This window comes from Cnephaeus nilssonii, assembly GCF_951640355.1.
Source record: "Cnephaeus nilssonii genome assembly, chromosome: 12".
NCBI classification, from domain to species: Eukaryota; Metazoa; Chordata; class Mammalia; order Chiroptera; family Vespertilionidae; genus Cnephaeus; species Cnephaeus nilssonii.
In genome coordinates this window covers 15,245,852-15,263,140 of record NC_137083.1, presented here as the reverse complement: position 1 = coordinate 15,263,140, position 17,289 = coordinate 15,245,852, and the positions used below count along the sequence as shown (strand labels likewise).

The 17,289-nt window shown below is 38.8% G+C and overlaps 1 protein-coding gene across 2 annotated transcripts in view; it reads right to left on the bottom strand.

Annotated features, from left to right (window-relative positions):
* MACC1 (MET transcriptional regulator MACC1) overlaps positions 1 to 17,289 on the bottom strand; it is a 64,228-nt gene that overhangs the window by 35,751 nt on the left and 11,188 nt on the right. Inside the window, exon 1 of one of the 2 annotated variants that reach the window (XM_079786024.1) lies at positions 7,197 to 7,283. The exons of the other annotated variant lie outside the window; for it this stretch is intronic. The gene's annotated coding sequence lies outside the window, so the exon portion shown is untranslated. Of the gene's footprint in view, positions 1 to 7,196; positions 7,284 to 17,289 lie in introns of those variants that run through there. 2 annotated transcript variants of the gene reach the window in all.

The following is a 17,289-nucleotide window of genomic DNA, read 5'->3' as shown; positions in this document are numbered from 1 at the left end:
GGGTGAGATCAGGCCAGCAGGGGAGGGCAGTTAGGGGTGAGATCAGGCCAGCAGGGGAGGGCAGTTAGGGGTGATCAGGCAGGTAAGCAGAGGCATTTAGGGGTGATCAGGCAGGCAGGCAGGTGAGCAGTTAGGAGCCAGCAGTCCCAGATTGGAGAGGGTGCAGGCTGGGCTGAGGTACGCCCCCCCACCAATGCACGAATTTTGTGCACCGGGCCACAATTATAAAGTGACGGAATATATTTGTTTTGTTTGGTTTTAGACAAACATATTACTAGACATAATAAAATACATGGCAGCTCAAGATACCCATCCCTACAAGGCAATCCTTCCAGGTTTAGGGACAAATACTATCTCTCTCAGTATAATTTCTTGGCTTCATTTTCTCCTTTATTCTTCTTTCTCTTAGAATTATAAGATCTAGATGAAGGCACTTTGGACATTAAGACGATGTAAAAACCCACTTTTAGCATAAGCCTTGGTTCTGAGTGTAGCTTAGGCAAAAAGAGTTTTCTTATGCTCCAGGTGGAAATATTTTAGCTCACTAAATAAATAAATAAATGCGCACACACACACACACACACACACACACACACACACACGTATATCCCAAAGAATACCTCCCTAGTAAAAGCATCTGGGTTTTTAATACATAAATTTTATATGGTATAAGTATCTCTCTTTTTAATCTATTGGCCAATATCTTTCTAGGCAAAAAAAATAAATAAAAAATTCCTATAAACTCAAAGGAACATTTTTAGCTAAACAATATTAAGAAAACTGAAAGTTTCCAAATCTAACAAGTAGAACATTAGAATTATAATTAGTCATGTCAAAATCACAATAGTATAGATAAAGGAAATATGAATTTTGAAGCTATTGGAACTAAGCACTATATTTTCTTATATAACTATATTAACTGTATGGTAGTTAGTGTGGGGGGGGCTGTGTATATATATATATATATATATATATATATATATATATATATATAAAAATAAAATTGCACTATATATATAAAAATTGAGAATCTGAAATTAAAGAACAAATTATTAACGCATGAAATTTCTGAGTCCCTTTGTATCTGTTAGATGAAGTTTTAAAACTGCATTGTTCAAGTATACACTATAATTATTTTACACATTTGGTTATAAGTTTAGGCTCTGGGTGTGATAAAATTTCCAACCATGATTTTAAAATTATAAAATCAACTTTTCTTGTAATTTGCTCTATTTTTGCTTCATAGGCTCAGATCTTTGCTGCTAAAACCATATAAATATGTAAAGGTTATGTTTTCTTATTGAGTTTTCTCTTTATTTTCTGTAGTATTTCTCTTTATTTCCACAAATGTTTTCTAATCTTAATTATATGTTGTATTGCCATTCCAACTTCATTTTTATGATTGTATTTATGATTGATATGACCTGAGTGGTATGATCTGACTGTTTGAAGGAGAAAAGAGTGAAAGGCTGTACTGTATTTGTTGATAGGTCAAGTAAAATTGGCAATAATAATTTACTGCAGACTTTGGCAATAGGAAGTCATAGGTGTCCTCAATAAGAGCATTTCTGGTGGAGTGGGAGGTGGGAAAAATGATCCCATGGCATAAAAGAGAAAGGCAGAAAGGTATTTTTATAATTGTCTAATGTAGATTAACTTAGATTCGCAGTAATTAATAGTAGCTAACAATTACTGGGCATAGGCAGGGTTATAAGTACTTTACACCTGTTATCTCTTCTCAACAGCACAATAGCGCTGTTGGGTAGAAGATATTATTGTCTCCACTTGGCAGTTAAGAAAACTGAGATACACAGAGATTAATGAATTTGCCCAATATCACCCATCTGGAAGTAACAGCCAGAAGCCAAAGCCCAAGAATCTTGCCCTGATGTCCATACTACATGCAGAGTAATCAGTGTCCCTGAAGACACTAATGTGAAAGGCCTTGAAGATCTTCTGAGGGAACAACTACAAGAATTACCACCATGTGACCCGAGCTCCTGTTACATCCATAACGAGGTTCCAATTCCTTAGAGTCTTGCTCCTTGGATGCACAGGTTGCTTTTCCTCATGTTTCCTCTCCAAACACCCTGGAATCTTAAAGCATTTTTTATCCTTATAAATGCAAAGCGACCTGCTAACTTGGATGTTTTGTGAGTTTTTCAATATAAATGAGTAATTTACTGACAATATTCTAAATGGTCCTGGAAATTTTCAAAATAAAATATTGGTCCATAAATATAAAATATTTATTCACTAAACTAAGTACTTAAGATAAATTATTATATTAATAAAACTATAGGTTCACTGAGTGAATTTGTGGTCATGGTGGAGCACCATAAAAAATGTAGCATCATATTGTAAAATAATATAAAGAGGAGCCCAAATACTGAAAATATAAAATTAGTCTGCTGTGCTTAAATCCACTGTGAAAATAATTAAAATTTTATGTGGAAATTTTGAAAGGATTCACATAAAGAGAAAAAGATGTCTGAAAATTGGTTTGTAGAATTTGAATTATCCTGTTTGAAATAGGAAAGAATAAACTTATAAAGATTCCTTAGGGAATCCAACTAATAATTTTTAAAATTATGCATAAAGAAATATAATAAGCCAAGTAAAATATCCTGTAATGTGGACAAAATTGAGTAAATTATTAAACATACCTCTATTGGAATATTATGCAGTCAGTAAAGATAATCTTGATAAAAGTATGTAACAGCATGAATTATACTTATGAGACTATGGTAAGATGAAAAAAATTAAACATGGTACAAAATTAAATGCATAGAATGATTACTATTGTGTTTTAATCAAATCAGAGAAGGAACCAAGATTGGGATGACATATTCAAAAATTACTAGTACTGTGTTTAAGTGGTAAGAATCTTTATACTTATTTTCATATTCTTTTTTATATTTTCCAACTTTTACTGAGCAGATATATTTGATTATAAAAATATTATTTTACACAGAGAAAGCAATCATGATTAAATCATAGGTAGTTTTTAAAGAGGGAGACATTTATAGAAAACCAGGATAAATAGGAAACCATAATGGGAACAAAAGAAAATTCTTAAAATGAAGATGAACTCTAATATGAATTAACATTTCTTGGCAATCCTTTCACCTTATAGGACCAACAACCTACTAACCCTATGACCTTTTCACTGCCCCTTACCTGACTTGCCTCCCTGCTAACTTTCTCTTTCTATATTCACAGCATAAATGACAGGAAGTCAAATCACCTTCTTGCATGCCTCCTTAACTTTCTAAATACTATACAACTTTCTCCTACTAATTAATGAACCATACATTGGTGAAATCTAACATTCCACCTACTTGTCCTAATACAGAAAGCTGTTGCTCTTGCTTCATATTTTATTAACAATTTTCAAAAGAAGCCATCAGAGAGAACTTCCACCTGTTCACAACACATGCCTTGAAGTATTTGGAGCCATGTATTTAGATTTCTTTCCTACTAGAGGACTGATGCACAAAATTTGTGTAAAAGTAGGCCTTCCTTCCCTCGGCTGCTGGCACTGGCTTCCCTCCATCACCCAGGACCTGGGCTTCCCTTGCAGCCCCGGCTTTGTCCAGAAGGACGACCTGTCTAATTAGCATATTATGTTTTTATTATTATAGATTACTGTGGATGAGCTTATGGCACAGCCAGCCAAGTCTTCCCTTCTACACGTATGCAGGTCCCATTCCTGCTGACCTATGCGGAGAAAATGCATCAAAAACACTCTTCCTACATTATAAGTCTACTAGAGGCCTGGTGCATGACATTCATGCACTGGGGGGAGTCCCTCAGCCTGGCCTGAGGCCTATTGCAGTTTGGGACCCCTAGGGGTCCTTAGTGCTGCTGTAGAGGTGGAAGAGGCTCCCGCCAGCGCCGCTGTGCACCCCCGCCGTGAGCCCGACTTCTGGCTGAGCAGCGCTCCCCCTGTGGGAGTGCACTGACCACCAGGGGCAGCTCCTGTGTTGAGCGTCTGCCCCCTGGTGGTCAGTGCATGTCATAGCGACCAGTTGTTCCACCTTTTGGTTGATTTGCATATTAGGGTTTTATTATATAGGATTCCCCTCTATTGCATCTTTCCCATAAGCATAAAAACATGCTGATACTTCTGACATCTTAAACAAAAATTCAACCAAACCTGTCTTGATTTTGTTTCACCTCATTGTACCCTTCCCTTTGCAACCAAAACAGACATACAAAAACAAACAAAAAAAACAAACAAAAAACTTCTCTCCTTATCTACAAATACTTTCTTCCTTTCTTTATACACCATGAGGTCATTTTTGCCCACCTCCCCACTCCACCAGAAATGTTCTTGTTGAGGTCACCTATGACTTCCTATTGCCAAATTCAACAGTAAATTATTATTTCTAATTTTACTTGACCTATCAACAAATGCAGTACAACTTATCACTCTCTTCTCCTTCAAACAGTCAGGTCATACTATTTATCCGTGTTCAAGACCTTGACTTCTCAGCCAAGTAAAAGCCAAAGTCACATGGCCCTACTCAATAGCATCTGGCCCGGTTGCCTGTCTGGGGTCTTTCTCCTTCCTCATATGACTCCAGCCACTCTGGTTACTTGCTGTTCCTTGACTGCACAGGGAACATTCCTGCCTCAGGGCTTTTACACTTGCTGTTTTCCCTTTCACTAGATATTTCATCAACATCTCAGATATTTTTTAAAATATCACCTCATTAATGAGGAGTTGCCTGGCCTCCTATTTAAAATTAATAACTCAACAGTTATTTCTCTGCCTTATTTTTTTCCATACCACTTACCATAGTTAAATATGCTATATATGTGGCTAATTTATTTTGTTATGTCCCATTTTCCCCATATTAGAATGCAATCTCCTTAAGGGTGAAGATTTATTTCTTTGCCTATTTTGTTCACTCTTGCATCCCCAAAACCTAGAATAGTTTCTAGTACATAACATCTGTTAAATAAATAATTATACAGTAAACTAGAGGCCCAGTGCACGAAATTCGTGCACTGGGGGGGGGGGTGTCCCTCAGCCCATCCTGCACCCTCTCCTATCTGGGACCCCTTGGGGGATGTCCAACTGCCTCAGGGATCGGGCCTAAACCAGTAGTCAGACATCCCTCTGGCAATCCAGGACTGCTGGCTCCTAACAGCCCGCCTGTCTGCCTGCCTGATTGTCCCCAACTGCCCTCCCCTGCAGGCCTGATCACCCCGGTGGAAGCCGTGTGGAGTAGCAGCCGGGACCCCCCCCCCCCCCCCCCCCCCCCGCCGGCGGGGCTGAGGGAACTCCAGCAGAAGCCTCGAGGAGCAGCAGGTGGCCCTGCCCCCGCTGTGCGTACCGCCATCTTGTGATGGCATTATAGCATGAGGGTTAATTTGCATAATACCTCTTTATTATATAGGATGTTGAATAAATTTTATTTCCCCTTGAAAATTGAGAAAGAAATAACTGGATTAACAGACCAAAATTAATGTGCGACAAATCAACAGAAGTCTGTGAAGGTGTTCTAGGTAGTTTGTGAATCTACTGCAAATCTGCCATACAGGTAATTTACATGAATGGCTGGCTTTTGTAAAAAAAAAAAAAAAGCTAACCACCCAGCCAGCATGGCTCAGTGGTTGACCTAAGCACCAGGAGGTCATGGTTCAATTCCCAGTCAGAGCACATGCCCAGGTTGTGGGCTCGATCCCCAGTGTGGGGTGTGCAGGAGGCAGCCAATCAACAATTCTCTCTCATCATTGATGTTTTTCTCTCTCCCTCTCTCTTCCTTTCTGAAATCAGTTTTAAATGCCAACCACAGTGCAAAAGCTCTGGAAAGACTAACCAAGAAGAGACAGTTAAATTACACCATCTATCAGTTCTAGACCAAAGTGAAGGAGGCTGCCTGCAAATATAAGATAGGGGAAAGAAACAGGGACAAATAGCAGACAGACAGAGATCCAGGGAAGACTCTGATGTCTATCCTTCTACCTTCTAATCTGATTATAATCAGTGCTATATTAGAGGGTTAAAGTGGCTCATTGTAAATGATTAGAACAGACAATCACTTTCCTAAATTATCTTCAGATTCATACTTTGAGAGCTAGCAAATGTCTACATTCTTTAGTCTACATACAGCCCAAGATCTCATTCTGTGAATATTTGAATAGCTCACTCTTGATCTAGTTTGGTTATTAATTTCAAGCATTTACTTGTTTTACAAGCTCACAGAGACAGATGCATGAAGTGATATTCTAAATAAGCCCCAACTAGCTTTAATAAATAAGATCTTACTTTGATGGAGGCTAGTCTTTTGCATCCCAAAGTGACTTAATAATAAAAGAAGGACATCTAGGACATGGACTAACAATAAATAAGTGGTACTCTAAAAGTAGAAAGGTAATTATCTAATGACCAGGTTTACAGTGCTAAAAAATAAATCAGGGCCATTTTATGTTTGCTCAGATATATGTATTCCAAATGACTTTGTTGTCTAGTGAACATCAAATATAATTACAGTGATGCCAAATTAAATGTTTAATTTTAAGGGTTTCCACTTAATTTCCTTTATCCGAAACATTTTTCCTAATATTTTAATTATTGTTTAGCATAGTATATTCAAAGCCAAAAATTAATTAACAAATTGTTACTGGATCTTAACATTAAATAAAAGTTTTTCCTTGGCACAAATTTTTCAGAGCTGACAAGTGAATATAAGAGTCAAGCCATAACAAATAAACATTCCTCTTTGTTGATTCTTTTGTTCAAAAAGGAATTGCCTGTGTCTTTTTCCACCCCACAGCCTGCAGAGATAATTCTAAAGCATGAAAACTCTGGCGAAGTTCACGGCTTCAAAACAGCAATAAAGCCAAAATCTGTTAGGTTTTTGTCAAACCAAGAAGCATGAAAGGGTTTTCATCATAAGCTCTTTTCCTAATAATAAGCACTTTTTCTTTTTTAAAGCCTGCCTATGAACTTCTAATGACAGAATGACCAATAGACCTGTTCCTATGGCTTCTGCTGATATAAATGCAATTTGACATTTACCAAACGCGCGCGCGCACACACACACACACACACACACACACACACACATACACATTACTCTCAATAATGTTTGTTTTCTGTTTTATGACAATACAGTGTTTCCTTGAAAAACACAAATTACCCTATAAACACAAATCCAACATTTGATGAACAACCTGCTCACCTTTCTGTCACACCAGCTTCATTTATCTGAACATTTTCCCTTAGTGAACATTTTATCCATCTCTGCAAATGACTAGCTGCAACCCAGCACCTACTGTAGCACTCAGGGTCCAGTAAGAAAAAATAGAAACCACATGAGGTCTTTCTACCACGGGAAGTCGAAAGCTGAAAGGACAAAAAGCGAAAGTGAATTAACCTAGCTATGGATACCTGCAGGAAGCAGCTACTACCCCCACGGCCAGGGAAACAAAAGGGAGGGGGAGGTGGTAGAACCCAGAACCCGTTTGCCATTGTATTTCTAGAGTGCCTCAAGAAGTACTGAAACTCTAAGCATGGGGTCCCTAAGTCCGATTTGGACCATGGATGAGGGCCATGCAGTAGGTGCTTGGATAGCTGGGACGAGGAGTCTTGAACACACTCGTTGGGAAATACACTGGGACCTACAGAACGGTGCTGGAACTGCTGAGGAGGTACCACTCAGCTGGTACCAAGCGGCTCTGCTGACAAGTGCTGGTATAGCCTAGGGGAACTCCACGTGGCAGGTGCTGGGGTACCTGAGGAGGCACTAGTGCTGGATCCAAGGCAGAATTCTGTACTAGAGCTACTGGGATGGCCAGAAGATGCTGGCGTTCACGGCTTTTTGCTGCTGTGGATAGAGGCCCTGGAGCTGAAAACAGAAAAGGAGTCTCTTTCCCCCTCCTTCATTTCTCAGTCTCTTGCCAGGACCTCCCATTTGTAAGACCAAACTGGAATCTTTCTGACAATAATAACCTGCAAAGGTAATCTGTAGGGTATGGAAAATCTATAATACCTAGAAGAGCATCAACTGGTAGAAATGGAGGCTCAAGGCAAACAGGCAGATGGCTGGCACATCTCCTCTTTTCTATGTCAATTTTTCTGTAGTATTTATTTAATATGACTACAACTAAACTTGCAAATGAGAATTTGGCATCTCATTTTTATCATTTAACTAAAAAAGAAAAATAATAAAAATAGAAGATGAGGATATAATATATATAATACATAATATGTATATATATATATATATATATATATATATATATATATATTACTATAAACTTTTTATTTAAGCCTACGATTGAATAAATTATAATTTTTCAAGTTTACCAAGGAACATTTAGTAATTTTATGCAAGTTACTAAATTATATCTATCTTTTCTTACTGTCATAAAGCCATGTTAATGTTCTACTCAAACCAATAGATGATGTTGTTGAGCAGATAATTTATACAAGAAGTATACAAGTAAGAAAAAATTTATTAGCCTGTGGTATATTAAATATGACCTCTAATTCAATTCTTTGCTATCCTCTTATTGAGATTCCCCATGAATCTAGATTGGCCTTAGTGATTTGCTGGACTAATAGAATGCAAGAAAAGCAATGTGTTGGGATTTCCAGGTCTATCATGCAAAGCCTTGGAGCCTTGACTAGGTCTCTTGGAAAACTTGCTCTAGTTGAAACCAGCTGCCATTTAAGAAGTCCGACTGCCCTGAGGCCACCAGGCTGAAAGTGCTCTGGTGGACAGTCCCAACTGAGCCCCGACTTCTAGTCACCCCTGCAAAGTGCCAGAGGTGAATGTGAAGCCATCTTGAACCCTCCAGTCCAGCCCACCTGAAAGCCCAGAGACTCGGGTGGCCCTATACTGAGCATAAAACCACCCAGCCAATCCCGACCTAAATCTCTTAGCTACCTATGTGTGAGATATACTAAAATGCTTGTTCTGAGCACTGTTTGGGGGTAATCTGCTTATGTGGCAAGAAATAACAGAGTATGCTCTTTTTAAGGAACAAAGAAACGCACACTAACTCAAATTATCCCTGCAAAATGTAACCTGGTTATGCTAGCTATATGAGCTAAAAATAATTAAATCAAACCACAGTACTAACGAAGCGTCAGGGACAGAGTATGCTTCTATATTACTAGTGAAATTGAAAATAATTACCAGGTTCTCACACACTGCTCAGTAATGATAGAGGCAGGAAAACCAGCTTTTCTTTTTTTTCTTCAAACTGAGAAAAAAAGTACAACAAAGTCATGGCCCCTTCTCATTTTCTTTCTCCTTAGTTTTTATTGGAAAGAAACAGGGAGAGACACTTATCTGGCCTCATGGAAGAGGTGTAAAGAGCCTCTTAAGTAGGCCTCACTCCTTTCACTGCACCCAAAAGCTTATACCTGAATCACTCAGGTGCTCCCTGAGAGCCTATGCCATCTCTGGCCAAGATCCAGTGAACCACTCACAGCATACAGTTCTTATAGTCTCATCCCCAAATCAATTCCAATAAAAAATAAAGCATTTTGCTCCAGCCTCCTAACAAAGTGGCCTTCACTGAGTGATGGCTTAGCACTATCTCCTTGGATTTTTCTCATGATAAAGATGAGATGCCACAATATATAAAATTTCTCTATTATTTTTGTAAATGTTTAGTCAGGGAATTTGCCCACTGTGTCATAGCAAATTATTCTCATAGTTTAGGATAGGAAAAGTTTCTTCCTCCTAATGTTTTCTCATATAAAAGACTAGTACCCTCTCATGCTTTGGGTTTTACCTTGGCTACTAATGAAACTCAGGCTAGGTTTTTATGCATTTTTCAGTAACTTTCCATATCCCAGTTGTTTATTTGTTGAATACTTAATTTCCTCCCTAATCACCATACCTTGACATTATAATAATATTATTAGCTTTATTGTTAATGGTTTTCAATTTTTCAAAATATATTTATTGATTTTTTACAGAGAGGAAAGGAGAGTGATAGAGAGTTAGAAACATCAATGAGAGAGAAACATCGATCAGCTGCCTCCTGCACACCTCCTACTGGGGATGTGCCCGCAACCAAGGTACATGCCCTTGACCGGAATCGAACCTGGGACCTTTCAGTCCACAGGCCGGCGCTCTATCCACTGAGCCAAACCGGTTAGGGCAATGGTTTTCCATTTTAATGTGTATGTATTTATATGATTGGGTACTTCAAGTTATATTGGGGAAAGGTTACATATATATAACAAAGTGTGTTGATGTATGTATGTGTGTGTTGTATGCAATATATATTATCATTAATGGTAATAGAAAACTGAAAAGACCTAGCAGCAATTTAGAACTGAAAAGACCTTAGCAATAATTTAAGTGAATGGTTGTAAACGTAATTCTCTCATGCATGACCAAATGTCTTCAAAACCTAAAGAAATACAGTTGGAAAATGAATATATAAAGGCCAAGTTCATCTGGTAGAAGGAAAGGGGAGAATAGCCCCCACCCCTCACCTTGTTGCCACCACTTTCCCCCTAATGAGGAGCTCTGCTGTCACTCCACAGAGCTCATAGCTTCCCATGGTTCACATTTGAATATTATTGATCAACTCCAGTTTCTCCTTTTATAAATATAGAAAAGTGGGACGATGGATCTTCTAAAAACACTTCCATGATTGCCAGATATTTATTTCTGTCACAGTTGAGAAGTCAACCCCACTATTGGTTTAAAATGAAAACTATGGTACTTGAGAAGGGTTCAATGATTTGGTATTTTGTTAAAAATTAAAGACAATCTAAGAATTTTTAAAACTCAACAACGATGCAAACATTATTTTCTCTTTCCTACTTCTCCCAGGCCTATCCAGGGAGGTGCTGTGTTTTATTCTTTGCAGATTTGCTTTCAACTGGTTCTATCCCCTAAAATATCTCAATTTTTTTTTTTTACCTCTGAGTAAAGAATTATACGGCCCTGCATGTTTTATATTTAATAAGCACAGATAAGATAAAGATTCTGTGGAATCTTAGTGATAACTTGTTTTTCTTTCTTAGCCATTTTAAAATGTTGGCCTTACTTTGATTTTTAACTTTATACATACCAAATTCTATTGTCTGTTAGTAAAAGCTGCACATGTCTTTGTGTACCAGCAATCAATAAATTGAGGAATGAATAAGCTTGAGAGCATGGTTTATTTTACAAATGTTTCTAGACAAAAACTAAGAAATATAATGTAACTATATGATATACAAAGATTTCAGACAAACTGCAGACACATCATATAAAGTTTTTTAAAGCCACATTTGAGCTAAAAATTTCAAAGTCACAATTTTTCACACTCAATTTTCAGATGGGACAGGAAAGTACAGAAAGGTTAGAATCAATTTTTGTAGACTGAGAATTTTGGCTTTTATGAGAAACTGGAGGCCCGGTGCATGAAAATTCATACATTGGAGTGGGGAGGGTCCCTCAGCCCGGCCTTCCCCCTTTCACAGTCTGGGAGCCCTCAGGGGCAGGAGGCAACCCAGCCATCAGCGGAAGGCGACACCCCTATCACACCTCTGCTGCTGCCACTGCCGGCCGCTCAAGCCTCGGCTGGCCCTGGTTACCTGAGCCTCAGGCGGCCCTGGGTGGCTGGGCAGCTGCCATCCGAGGTTTGCCTACACCTTGGGCTGGCCCTGGGCAGCTGGAGGACTGAGGGGTTTGGGGGACTCCGGAGGCAGGTGCCCCAGTGGGGCTGAGGGGACTACATGCCACCATCTTGTGGCTGTGGGCACTGTCATCTTTGAGGGCATGGCAATCAATTAGCATATTCTCTCCTTATTGGCTGTGGGTACCACCATCTTTGTCATGGCATGGCGATCAATTAGCATATTCTCTCTTTATTAGATAGGATGCTTCCAAAGCTACAATTTATTGTCGTTTTCATTTTTATATTTTACACACATAGGCTTATTTTGTCCATTAGAATATATAGATGATGTTATTGATAGAAATATTTAGTAAAAACCATTTCAACATTAAAAATTTCAAGAATCATACGAAGATAACACCACTCTCTAGTGGTGAAACCCTGAAGTAGCAAAGTCATTAGGGGAGATTGTCTTCCAGTTACCACACTGGCTCATCCAGGTAGAGGAAGGAACGAGAAGGTCTGAAGTTTGGATATTAGCAAAGAAACCTCAAGAAGACTACATATATCTGGATGTCCCGAGAGCACGGGATACCAGGGACATGAAGGAGAGTGGTGGGGGAAAAAGCAAACCATTGCCAAAAAGATATTGATCAAAGCAATGTCTGATTCCCTTTCATGAGTGCTGGGAAAAACCTGGCACTAATTAAACTAGTGCCTGAGTAAAGTCCCAGGGGCTTTTCTGAACTAGAATTAGGCGTTGGATGGGAGATCAAGAGGAATAAAGAACTCAAGTGTATCAGCCTAGTTCAGGATATAAACAATGAACAAAGCAGGACTGCCAACAACTCAAGTTTATTGGATGTTGGTCTCCTAGAGGCCGGGAGGGGATGAAAAGGGATCAGTTGGCCAATGTAAACACTGAGGCTTATCCAGACAAGTAAATACTGTGTTCAGGCTCCACCCTTTGGTTATGTAGTCATGTCTTTTTAAAAATATATACATTTTATTGATTTTTTTTACAGAGAGGAAGGGAGAGGGATAGAGAGTTAGAAACATTGATGGGAGAGAAACATCGATCAGCTGCCTCCTGCACACTCCCTACTGGGTGTGTGCCCGCAACCAAGGTACATGCACTTGACCGGAATCGAACCTGGGGCCCTTCAGTCTGTAGGCCGACGCTCCATCCACTGAGCCAAACCGGTTAGGGCATGTAGTCATGTCTTGATAAGCTCCTGAAGTCTGCCCCTGGTCCTAGCCTTTATCCTGGAGTTCTCCATTCTGAGATCAATCTCATCTTTAATCTCTCCAGTTCCCTTTAATGAAGCAAATTTTTATAAAGATCACCAATTGATAAGTCAAATGACATGTAGATTATCTGATTAATTCAATTAGAAGAATAAATCCAAGCCACCCCATACACCTCAAGCAGTCTTGATATAGAACAAATCTTTCAAATGAGAGACCAAATAGGATTAAAAGATAATAATCTGAATTGGCAAAACAATGAAGAGTTCATGACAAAGAGAGATCTACAGAGGACTCTTAGTGAATCCTTTGTACATAGAAGTATGATGATGAGACTATGCAGAGAGAGGCTTTCTAAATTATTAAGCATTATAAAATACTTTAAAAATTCAAAGCCCTCTGTAGATACCAGATTCTACGTGAGTTATTCTTCTGGCAGTAAAAAGGGAGGATGGTAATAATAGTAATCTGAATTTATGAAGGGCCTATCACCTTAGACACTTGTGCTTTAGAATGCCGGCTTATCAATCCTCAGGACTATCTTATAGGAAAAGTAGCCAAAGTTATTAGCTCCTTTTGCAGATAAGACATTGAGACACAGACAGATTATGTGGCTTATTCAAAGTTTGCGCAAGGAAACTGGGAGTAGAAGGAAAAATCATTAGCTATGAAGGTGGGAATGTGGCCCACAGATAAAGAGTTGGCAGCCTTGACCTTCTCCTGTTCAGACGCATGAAGAAAGTAGGCACCATCCCAGCTAAAGATATCTGAGGCATAAGGGGATTACACCATGAAGAGATCTGGGAGTGTGTGGAGTGTTGGAGGCGGCCGTTTAATGCAGGAGATACCAGCGAAGTAGACAGGTGAAAGCCCTGGCTTGCCTTGCTCAGCATAATGGCCATTCTGGCACCTTCTTGGCCTGAAGACAACCCCTTGCTCTCCCACCACACCCTCCAACAACACTAGGAGATCATCACATAATCATCAGGAAGCAATCCACTTCAGAACCATGCTCTACTAGTAAAATGAAATGGCTCAAGTTAAATAGGAAACACCCAGCAACAACAGAGCATTTATTAACATGAGAAGTAAACAACACAATGAATGAAGAACTCACAGAGGTGAGTCAAGAGCACATAAAATGTCATTCAAAAATCATACGACAGAATCCACTTTTAATCCTTACCATCTTCTTTTAATAATAAAAGACTGTATTTTTAAATAAATAATTCTTTTCATTATTATTATTATTTTATTGTCTAAAGTTTTACATTCGTCTTCTTTTTCCCCAATTGACCCCCATCCCACAGCCATTCCCATTCCAGGCAAGCCCCCACCGCCTCAGTGCCTGTGTCCATTGGATATGCTAATATGCATGCATACAAGTCCTTTGGTTGCTCTCTAACACCCGCCCCCCCTTCCCCTACCATTTGTCTCTGGATCTATTCTTGTTCTTTTTAAGAAAATATTTAAAATAAATTTAGAAATAAATAACAGTAGGAGTTTTATAAAATGAATCAATAAGAAAGCTGTGAATTATATATATATAGTTTCATAAAGGAAAAAGGCCTTTAGAAAAGCGTTTTATAAAGCAGTTTTGATTTAACCACATCCTATACACTTATTAGCAAGATAATGAAGGGAAAACAAATGACTATACCATTTTGTATGCACACACACACACATGCATTTATATTCATATACTCACTTAAAAGATTACTAGAAATGGAGATCTACAGATAAACATAAAAATATCTTTCAATAACAAACACTAAGTTATATTTCAGAATAATAATAATAAAAACTGAAGAAAAATATAACATCCAAGAAAAAAAGAAGTTACTGGGAGACCTCTAGTATCAACATTCTCAATCAATTTACTCATAACAACAAATCCTGGAAGAAAAAGTAAATTATTGTCAAATTGCAACAGGCAAAAGTGCATAGGTTAATTACAGGGAATTTCAACTTTAGGAAATGACTTAACTCAACTCAACACATGAGAGATCAAGCAATTACATAAAAGGGGAGCCAAAACAATACACTCAACAATCTGTACCCAATTTCCTATTTTGCTTGAGCCAGGAGAAATTCCCATTGCTGGGTAGCTAAAGATATCCCTTGTCATGCTAGTCTAGAAACATGGGTCTATCCAATGTTTGCATGCCTATCCCCTACTTCCAGGCAGAGAGGATATTCAGTGAGAATACCTGGGTACCACATACTGGCTAGCATCCATTCTGATAGGTCAGTGGATGTGCTATATCCTTTTTTGAATATTTGTAATTTCACTCTGCATCTAGGAAAGTGTCAACCTAAGTTGTTTAGCTCTTTTTTTAAAGTCTTCAAAGATGACTGGGTATTATTTGTAATGATGGATTTCTATTATTATGTTTCCTTATTAAAATTATATATTCTAAAAGGAGAGATGTGGCACAAAGTCATCTGAATTGATAAATCAAATATAAAGATGATCTTGATGGGTACTGGTCAGACCCAGAGGAAGGTGGACACAATCTGCAGGTATAAAAAAGAGAGGGATGAAAGTAGCAGACGGGATCATGATATACAAGAGGACAGGCGAGGCTTTCCTGCCCCATGGTGTCATGTAGTGTTTATGAAATGGGTTGTGAAGGTTGAGCTGTCTGGCTTCAAATGCCAGTTCCACACTAAGGTTTGTAGGGAGAAGAAGGGTAAAGAGTGCTTCAAGTGAAAGGAATGTGATACACAGGACATGAACACAAGAGTGAACATTCGGGAAACGAAGTAGTGGAGGAAGGCTGGGCCATAGCAGTGGGGTAGGAACAGAGGTGGGAGGTCTGGGGAAGTAGCAAGAGGAAAGGATGCAGAGGCCAACAGGGACGGGCCCTGAATGGTCTTATGAGACATCCCCAGGAGCTTGAACTTGAGCCTACAAGAAAGAAGACACAGAGGGGTTAAATTAAGGGAGTAACATGATCCTGTCTATGATTTACATTTTAGAAAAATGGAAAGCAAAAGGTGGAGCAGAACTAGAGGCACGGAGAGGTGGCAGCTGCCTGAATTAGGAAAGTGGAGGTGAGAATGGAGAAGGGACAGGGCCCAACTCATTCATCATCTTCTACTCCTGAGGCCCCTAAAGATTACAAGCCATCCCTTGAGGTCTTACACTCAGGACCTACTTAGATTCCATTTTTGAGCTTCAGCCTCTAGGGACACACAACTTGGAGGTCACATCCTCAGTCCATGCACCAGTTGGACCTCTCAGACCTCCTATTAAAGAAGAGGGGTGGTGTTCATAACTCACTGACTGCTAATCATCTTTAGTTTTGTTTTTTTAATTGCTCCTGTATTTTCTCTCTCCAATAAAACAGTTATCCCCATACACTGCTAGATGTTTAGTGTGAAGCGATAGTTTTTTTATGAATTTCATTTCTCTTCATTTGTAAAAGACAACAGAAAGTAAGTCTGGTCTCAAAGCAATCTGTGCATAACCAAGCCAGTGATTACTTCCTTAGAGAACCATATACCACAGTGAAGAGATAATATAGATAAATGTTGTTATTTAGTACTTTGCTGTCGCTAATAAAACCTTTAGCATTCACTAAAAGTCTCTTAGTCGAATCTATGTCAGTGAATAAATTTTATGTGTTGTAAAATAGGAGGTATTAGAAACTAGATACAAGCTTGTGCTTCCCACAAATCCAGTAATGATATGGAGAAGAGCACAGCCTCCTTAGGGATTCCTAGATTTCAGAATATTCCTATATGCATTTTGTAAGTATAGTGAAGTCAATTTTATATTTTATACCTGCCTTGAGGGTTGACCGATGTGGCTTAGAAGAAAGAACATGGGGCCTGGAATGAAAGAACTTGATCACATTTCTAAACATCTCTGAACTTTGATTTTTACATCTATTAAGTGGGAATAATAACTATCCCTTTTCTAGCATGTTTTGTGAGAAATAAATGGTGTAATGCCTGTGATAAGGACCAAAAGTTCTGTGGTTTGGGGAATGTTCTATTTCTGTTTTGTCAAATCATGTCATCAGTAGCTACATATAGCTATTGAACATTTGAAACATGGATAGTGCAAGTGAGGAACTGAATTTTTATTAGGTAATTTAAATTAATTTAAAATTTAAAAGACAGGTAGCGAGTGGTTTGTGTTTAATTTGTTCCTGCTGCAAGTTAATTAACTGCTGTTCTGGAAATCCTTTGATTAGTATATTGTCCTTGTTTAAGAATGAGTTTCTCTGCCTGGCAGCATGGCTCAGGGATTGAGCACCGATCTATGAACCAGGAGCTCAGGGTACAGTCCCAGTCAGGGCACATGCCCAGGTTGCCGGCTCAGTCCCCAGTGTGGGATAGGAGGCGGCCGATCAATTCAACGATTCTCTCTCATCATTGATGTTTCTCTCTCTCTCTTTCCCTCTTCCTCTCTGAAATCAATAAAATTAAAAAAGAATTTTA